Raw genomic sequence first — 10,144 nt, forward strand, 5'->3', positions numbered from 1 at the left:
TGAATGAAATCTTATGACATTTTGCTACTTCTTCTACCTTTTGTCCATTAGCGACTATAACGATGAGGCCTTTGGTGGGGTACACGAAAAGGTTTAGTTGTGTAGCAACACCAATGTTTATACAATTGTGATTATTGCCAAAACCTATGAGTATTCTGGCATTTCTATCTTTTATGACTCCTTTAAGCTTCAAGGCCTTAGGTTGTGGTTGCCCTATCATGGTTGTTGGTGGACTTGTAGAGTTGTTTTTGTTTTTTATTTTTTTTAATATTTGGTCCTTTTTGAGATGTGGTGGAATATATTTTGTAATTGGTGGTTGTAATTGATCTTTTGGAGTAATTATCTTTCTTCGATGCTTTTTATCTTCATTTTTATGTGGCTGAACACATGAGATTGACGCTAGTGATGCTTTTTGTGGTGTATTGTAATGGTCTAAATAAGCATTGTCTGCTATCGTGATTTCATCATCTAGCTTATGTACTTCTACTTGCTTTCCATCCACCATTTTATAATAGTGTAAGGATATGTCTTCACATCTATTTCGTAGTGTCCATTTTTTCCCACACAAAAATAGTTTTTCTGCTTCGTCCCTCTCTCTGGTTCATGGCTAGATGAGTTCAAGTCCTTTTTTGCTTTGTAAGTATATTGTTTCTTATTGTTGCATCGATGTCCTAGTGACCATTTGTCACCACAACATCTGCATTTTTTTGTTGCTTTTTTATCTGAGTCTCGATGCCAATTTTCATCTCCTCTAGTTATGATGACTTGTTGAACTTATTCTTTTGTTCAATTAATTTTGTTGAATGTCTAGTTTCCTCAATTGTTTTACGGTTCCATAGGTTTATTTCACTACGGATTTAATCTGTCAATCCATAGATGTGCATTTTTAGCAATTACTTAGCTGTGAACCCATTTTGTCTTGTAGGTAGAACTTCTCACTCATGCATATAATAATTTACATTTCCCTTTTGTTTAAGATGTACAAATTTGTTGTACAGGTCATCATCTTCCTCATCATGAAGCTTTTTTAATAAGGAAGTTGTAAAACTTTGCCAATGAAAATAATGATTGTCATGTTTTCTGGTCCACCATAGGAACCAATCTTAAGCTTCTCCTTCTAAGTTTAATAAGCCATCATTATTTTTTCTCTTCTAATGGGGGGTTCAATTCAAATTCCTTCCATTTTGTTGACCTAGATGATTGCTCCCGTATGGTCTTTACTATCATATTTCGGTAATTCCTCTTTAATTCATTGATAATATCTCTATGTAGGACTATCGTCTGATATTTGATGTACCTGCTCATTTGTATTTTGGGATTCTTCACTTGATGTTGATTTCCAGTAGGCTAAGAGTTCTGTGATTAATGTGTCTACCCTCTCGATTAGTTGGTCAAATCTCTGACCCTGGAAGTTAAGTATCTTTTTTTTTGCCTTGTCGTCATTTATAATTTTTAATGCAATTTTACATCAATTCTCAGAATCCTCTATCAATTTATCGATTCTGTGTGTTTTTCTATTAATTTATTAATTATAGTTCGTTAACTCTTTTTGTCCTCCCCCAACTCTATGTATATGCCTTTTCAACTTTGTCAAGAAGATATCTTACTATGTTGACCTCATCTCTATATTGATTGACTTTTGCTTGTAATTTGTCTTTGCTAACCATCTTGAGGTTGGATTTCCTTCTAAATCCCACTTCCTCTTCCCCACCCCTGTCCCTCCCTTTTTTTAATTTAATTTAATTATTTTTTATAATAGAACTTATAATAAAGTTATATTAAACTTCATAAATGTTATGAACTTTATAATAATGTGACTTTTAAAATTCTCTCTCTCTCTCTCTCTCTCTCTCTCGCTCGCTATATATATATATATAAAGTGGGTCTTATCCATACAAATTTTATTGGAGCAAATGATTAAACCATAAAATATATACGAGGGAGTGGGATCATGGGTAGTCAATGACGTTGTGCTAAATGGGTTCGATAAAGAAATGGTGGTGAGCATGAACAAACATCAACGGTGGAAGGTGGCGACTGGCGAAAGTGGCGGTAATTGGCGTGTACTCTTTCACCTTGTGGCCAATTAATGCTATAACTAAATTGTCATGAGGATTATTGTATCATCATTATTATTCATTCTATCAATAAATTACATATTTCTATACAATTTTGTTTACACATATACAACAAAGATTGTTGTTACACTAGTATCAGAGCTTCACAAAGTAGTTATGTACAACAAGTCACCGATGACCTTATCTCCGATGAAGAATTATCAACTGCTTACTCGCATGAACTAGGCTCACCGCGCATATCTATCACCCTGTTTCATACAAGCCGTGTCCTATCTAAAACATATGACATCGCGTCCTATCAATCAGAGGGCATAACTATTGTCCATATGCTAAGTTGATCTTATTGATTTATTCGTTTTTCCATAAAACACCCTAATCTTCTATTTTGTTTCAAATAAGACACTATTGCATACACTCTTAAACTCTTCAACTATGCTTTTCACAAATCTTTTGATAAGAATTTAGTATCAAAAAAACAGATGTTATAACTACCATCCATACACTAAGTTGAAAGTTACAAAAATATTTATATGTATAAATATTTTTGTTCAAAACCCTTATCAAAAGATTTGTGAAAATTATAGTTGATGTGAAAATTCTATTGTAGTTAACTCGGTAATTTTTCTCCTATCTTTTAACAAATTATTTGTCCCAGTAAATTAATTTATTGCAAATATCAAATAAAACACAACTGCAAATTTCACCAAATAATAAATCATAGGAATTGATAAAACATCACACATAGAATGGACACCAATATTTTTAGACAAATTGTCCTTGGAAAAACCCTAGAGTGGGGAAAACCAATTCTGTAGATGAGGGTATTATATCTTCAACAAATTCATAATTGAAATAATACATAAATTGCTTGCCATAAAATGGCAAAGCTCTGACAAATTTATTTCCTTCACTTATGCAAGCAACTTCGACCTCCTAGAAGCTCTTTGGCCCCTCCGAATCAATTTGGCTCTCATGTACGACCCTTAATTGACCCACACATGTGGCTTGGAGAATCCACTGGAAACTTGCACTCCCTGGCAAAATAATTCGGCTTCCATTGGAAAATCGATCTCTTTAGCAAACTCGACTTTTCTCCTGCAAATTGATCACTTTGGAAAATTCACTCTTCCTCTGACAAGTCAAACTCTCTCTCACAAATCAGCTTCTCTGTCAATTTGCACCTCTTGTAGAAACTCAACCTCTACAAAATAATTCAATCTCCATCTGTCACTAAGAAACTAGAAATCAATGTGAAGAAATTCTCTTCGGCAAATCTATCTCAATTAATGTTGAACCCTCTGTTGGTGCCTTCCCATGTTATCACTGCTCCCTTGCCCACTCGAATTGTGTCTCTAAGATGCCCATCGACTTCTTATAATCTCTTGTTGAGAAATCAATGGTCACAATCTAATCTCAATTGATGTCTAAGACCATCTTGACTCCATCAAGTCACTTTAATAGAAGTTAGTAGAGATAATCAACTTGTCTCATTTAATACTAATTAATTAACCATTTTCCCTAAGTTAGACTTAAGAAAATAATTAAAAACTGGTTAATAATCTAACTAAGCCATTTTCACATAGAAAAATAAACTAAACTTGGAGATAATTAATCCACTTCTGCTCTTAGCCTCATTGACACCTCCTGAGACTAGAACACCTCTCGGAGCTACACAAACAAACACTCCCTCTTAGCGAGGAAGTTGTTCTGCACAACACCTATCTTATCTCTAAAGAAGATGAATCGTGCCTTCCCCAAAGCCTTCGTCAGAATGTCTGCTACCTGTTGATCTGTGGGTATATACTATAGCTGAATTGTCTCGGGATGTACACAATTTCGAATGGAATGATACCTAATGTGTATATGCTTAGACATGTCATGAAACATCGGATTCTCAGATACCCTGATGCAACTCTGATAGTCACAGTGTATCACTGTCGTCTCTACCCTCTGACCAAACAAGGCTACTAACATCTTCCGAAGTCAAATGGCCTTGCATGTCGACATGCTAACTGTTATGTACTCCATGTCTGTAGAGCTCAGTGCCATGGACTTCTGTTTCCTGTTATACCAAGAACAACTCTTGATCCCATGTTGAAGCAACACCCTGAAGTGTTTTTCTTATCCACTATAATGCATGCCTAGTCTGCATCAGTATAGCTCATCAAGTTGATATCATCACCTCGAGTATATTTGATCCCATACTCAATTGTACCTTGCAAATAACGCAACATATGCTTCATTATTGTTCCATGCACCCTCTTTGCTTCACCCAAGAACCAAATAAGAGAGTTTTAACCGCAAATGATATATCTAGCCTAAGGTTGACCAAATACATAAAAGATCCAGTCAACTGTTTTTAGAGTGTGGGGTCTACATCCTTCTCCTTGGATGTATCTACCTTCCTCCAATCGGTTATCATGGGTGTAAACATGGCTCTGCAATCTTCTATCCCGAACCTCCTCAAGATCTCGATGTAGTGTTTTCCTTGCTCAAGGAAAATCTCCCCATCTGTGTGCCACACCTCCATGCCTAGAAAGTAGTGCATAAGCTCCAAGTCTTTCATTTTGAACTTCGCTGCAAGGTTCCTCTTGCATTCCTCAATGAGGCCCAATGTCCACATATAGGACAAGAATGAGTATCTCACTCCCAACAATCAAATAGTAGAGGTTTGCATCTGCCTCACTCTTAATGAAGCCCATCCCCTACAAGTATCTGTCGATGTGCTCATACCATACCTTGGGTGCCTGCTTGAGCCCGTGCGAATCTCTCTTCAATCTTCACATGTGGGTTTCACTGTTGTGTGCCACAAAACCCTCTGGTTATTCAATGCACACTTCCTCCTCCAACTCACCATTGAGGAACATCGTCTTGACATCCATCTGATGGATTTTCCATCCCATCTATGTTGCTAGTGAGATCACGACCTTAATAGAAGTATTCCTGGCCACTGGAGCGAATGTCTCCTCATAATCTATTCCATCCTTATAAGAGAACCCCTTAGCCACAAACCTTTCCTTGTATTTCTCAATGCTGCCATCTGCATCGTGCTTGTTCTTATAGATCCAACGTGATCCAACCACCGCCCTATCTATCGCTCTAGGAAACACCTCCCAAACATTGTTCTGCATTATCAAAGTGTACTTCTCAACAATAACATTCTGCCACACCTGTTGTTGTGCAACCTCCTGATAGCTGGAAGGCTCATTATCCATGATCTAACTCACTAATACCATGTAGTCAGTGTACCTGTCTGGTTGTCTATGCTCTCTTCTACCCATCCTAAGAGTTCCCACAAACTCTTGAGCATCCTTAAGTGTCTGTTGAACCTCTCAGTTCCTCCTTCCAACTGTAGAGGGTGGAATCAGAACTTCCATGTCCGCCTAATGCATCTCCCATATTTGTTGCATTTGCTACTCTGTGCTTTGCGAACTCTCAAGAATGCTTGCACCTGAGCATGTGCTTGTACTATTCTATCCCTTAATATGTTGTTCTACCCTTGGAGATTCTATTGGATGCTTACTCTGATCAATTATTTGCTGGAAAATCTCTGGACCTCTGATATGCCTTGTCATCCATAAAATTGACATCTCTCCTGACAATAATCCTCCTAGTCCCTGTAATGAATATCCTATATGCCTTTGAGGTCTCGTTGTACCCAACAAAGTACCCCTTCTCTGTAGTCTGATCCAACTTCGAGCATGTATCCCTTGAAATGTGATAATATGCTAAGCTGCGAAATATCCTGAAGTGGCTGACATTTGGCTTCTTCCCAATAAATGCTTATTCTTGTGTCAACTTTCCTAACGCCTTATGTGGGGCCCTGTTCGAAATATATACAACTGTACTGCATGTCTCTACCCATAAATATCGTGGCATATCCTGGTCATACAACATGGTCCTCGCTGCCTCTAATATTGAATGATTCTTCCTCTTAGCAACCCCATTTTCTACGGGTCATAAGGAATTGTCCACTCTCTATTGATCCCCTCCGTGTTACAGAATGCCTCAAAATATTTCCCTATGTACTCACCTCCATTATCTAACCGAAGAACCTTCACCTTCCTGCTTGTATGAATTCTCTGCAAGAGCTTTGAACTCTTGGAAACGACTGAAGTCTTCATCCTTGGCCTTCAGGAAGTATATCCAGGTCTTCATGGAGAGACCATCAATAAAGGTTACGAAGTAATCGTACCCTCTAAGAGACTTCATTGACATCGAACCACATATATCAGAATATACTAGATTAAGAACACCTTTAGATATGGTGTCATTCCTTGGAAAACTGCTTTGGTGAACTTCCCCAACACACATCCTTTGCACACATCATCGTGCTTTGTGCTCACCTATGGAACACGTGTCACTATCTCTTGGAGCAACTTAAGCACCCTGTGATGAATATGGCCCATCCTCCTATGCCATAGCTCTCCCTAATCTCTAGGATCACTGCTGCTCACTAGTGCCTTTGGAGTATCCAACTGCAACCTGTAAAGTTTGCTGCTCTTGACTCCAATAACTATGGGTGACTTCCACTCCTAGTGCTTTATCAACACTTGTTTTCCTCTAAATTGTACATTGTACCTCATCGTGGAGAATAGATATGGAAATAAGAGTCATCCCCATTCTTAGCACATGCAACACATCAAGGATGGGAATCGGCTTGCTAGACTCCCTCTAAAATAGAATAGTCCCTCTTCCAGAGCCACCTTTTACCTGTTCTCCCTCACTTTTCTGGGTTTTACTGTCGCTTCCACTGACAAGACTTAGTTTAAGCTCCTTCTAAGTGAAATTGCTCTGCAAATGATCCCAACTCGGTAGGGTGTCTCGTCCATTAATCACTTGAACAAATACATTACACTCCTTTGAGAACCCATTCAAGGTTGTTCTCATGAGCTCTTCATCTTCTAGTTTCTCTCTGATAATTGCTAACTCGTCCCTGGCAAGTTTGAGCTTGGTGAGGTACCTAACAACGTCTTCTCCTTTGCTCATCCAAGTATTTCCCAACCTCTCACTGAGAATCAACTTCCTGTCCACAGTAGCATTTTGGAACAAATTTAGGATGGCATCCCACATCTTCTTAGATGTATCCAACTCTGCGATATGTGGAACAATATGATCCTAGACCCCGTCTAGGATTATACACCCTTCTTGTATGCAAGAAGTTGTGTTGCATTTTCCAGTATGATTACAACACTGGTCACATATTCCATTAGACCATTCTCTTCTAGCAATAATAAAATATTGGCTTTCCAGACACCAAAGTTAGATGCACCATCCAATATTTCCTAATCTTTCAATCCAAGTAAAGCCATATCTGAAATCCTTGGAATAGAATAAGCAAACCCCAAATAAATTTGAATAAATCGATTTGGGTTTTTTGCACCCTCAGTTTTCTCAACCTGTACCCTACATTGAGCTTCTTCTGCCCTCAAATCTTCTCTAATACCAAATGGAAATTTTATTGCAATTAATCTGGTAATTATTCTCCTATCTTTTAATAGATTATTTGTCATAGTAAATTTAGTTACTGTAAATATTGAATTAAAAAACAATTACAAATTTCACCAAATAATAAATCACCTGAGAAAACATCACACATAAAATGGAAACCAAATTTTTTGGACAATTTTCCCCTAGAAAAACCCTAGAGTGGGGAAAATCAGTTCTGCAGATGAGGATTTTATTAATCTCCAACAAATCTGTAATTGAAATAATACATAAATTTTTTGCCATAGAAAGATAAAGCTCCAACAAATTGATTTCCTTCACTTCTGCAAGCAACTTCGACCCCCTGGAAGCTATTCGACCCCTCTGAATCAATTCGTTCCTCTTGTACAATCCTGAATCAACCCACACATGTGGTCTAGATTATCCAATAGCAACTCGCATTCCCTGGTGGAATAATTCGACCCTCATTGGAAAATCGACCTCTCTGGAAAACTTGGCTTTTCTCCTTCAAATCGATCACTCTAGAAAATTCTCTCTTCCTTTGGCAACTCAGACTCTCTCTGTTAATTCGCACAACTTGCAAAAACTTGGCCTCTACAGAATAATTCAATCTCCCTTTATCACCGAGAAACTGGAAATCACTGTGAAGAAACTCTCTCTAGCAAATCGATCTCAATCACAATTGAACCCTCTGCTGGTGTCTTCCCACACTATCACTGCGCCCTTGCTCTCTTGAATTGCATCTCCAAGATGCCCATCAACTTCTTCTTATAATATCTCGTTGAATAATCAACGACCACAATCTAATCTCAATCGATGGTTAAAATCATCTTGACTCCATCAAGTCACTTTTCTAGAAGTCACTAGAGAGAAATCGACTTGTCTCAATTAATACTGATTAATTAATTAATTATTTTCACTAAGTAAGACTTGGGAAAATAATTAAAAACTAGTTAATAATCTAATTAAGACATTTTCACTTAGAAAAATACACTGAGCTTGGAGATAATTAATCCACTTGTGCTCTTAGCCTCATTGACACCTCTTGAGATGAGATCACTTGTCCAAGCTACACAAACTAACAGTTTAAGTTGAAAGTGTATTCAACTTGGCATGGAGTTGATTATATTGCCATCAAAATTTTATAAACCTTGCTCAAACACTTTGTAGAAAAGAAAGTAATTTGAAGAATTTTTTCTTAAGTGCTAAGAGTTACTTATTATATCAACAATAATTTAAATATCATTTTGCTTGTGATTGCATCCTAGACTTGTTTTGAAATCAAAATAAAAGGGTCTTGGGATTTTTGTGCTTGTGGATGGAGCATTATTTTCTTGGATACCTATATTGCTTTCTATCTAGTGTTTTGACACTCATATTTAATTTGGCAAGGAAAACAAGAACACAAGAGGTCATGCGTTCATTATGTGGGTAAACATGGTGCATGCAATGGTTAAAAATATTGAAGTCATGTCTTTGCAAATCACAAAATAATTTAGAGACATATTTCTTTTAACTAAAAACTGTAAGTCAAAGTACTTCTCGAATCAACATCGAGTCATTCATTTGTAAAACAAGGTGGAGTTGCAAACCCTTTCAAAATTAATAAGGTGCTTTTGAATTCAAAACTCAAGTGTGAAAATTGTCATAAAGACCTACTTGAAATTGATTAAGGAGTTCATTAAAGTTCAATCATTGTAAAAGAACTCTAATTACATTTTGTTAGTATTTGACACCCTAAGATTTTTAGTAACAAACAACTAAGCTTAACATATAATAAAACATATAAACAAATGAGCATGAAAGTAAAGCAAGTACAAGTGAGTGTATCACAAACATAAAAGCAAATTCAAACAAGTGTGGCACTATTGCAAAATCGTAATGGATAAAGGAGGAAAGTGTTTGCAAAACACGAATCAAGAAGTTGAAGAATTATAAGACTCTTTATGCTATTTGGATAATTTGGTTGTTGATCTTCATAAACAAATTGATTGAAAGGATAAACTTATCAATTATTTCAATTAAAATTAATTTTGAACGAGCATGAAATGCTATCAATGCAAATTCAGAACATGGTTGACACAACTTGTGACAGAAATGACCCAATGCAAATGGTTAGTGTTACTTGTGGCATAAACAACTCAATGGATTATTGGTGCAATAAATAATATAATTGATGATTCCTTCATTGGCTATGCAATGGTAATATTTTTCAATAATGAATTGATGAAGACTTGTTTTGTTGAATATGAATTACAAGTGGAAGATATCAAAGCACATACTGATACCAACAATAGTATAAGTAAATGTAAAGTTGAATTTTATTTTTAAGCTACAGAAGAAAACATTCATGAATGTATGGAATAACATCAAAAAATTATTGTCGGAATTTAGATGATCCAAGTGGATATCGATGACACCCACCTATTCCATCGACTTAAAGCACAATTTCTATTTTGGCAGTTTTTAGGTACTAAACTTCTGGAGTCGTTTTGAGGCACTAAACAACATATTTCTGGGGAAACAGGTTGATTATCGACAATAAAAAAATGTACTTCTTATATATACCTTTCCAATGGACTATTGCGTGCACAAAACAAAGATTGTATGCCAAAGTT

This window comes from Pinus tabuliformis, chromosome 7, assembly GCF_031772625.1.
Source record: "Pinus tabuliformis cultivar Carrire ecotype Pingquan chromosome 7, CPIR1, whole genome shotgun sequence".
NCBI lineage: Eukaryota > Viridiplantae > Streptophyta > Pinopsida > Pinales > Pinaceae > Pinus > Pinus tabuliformis.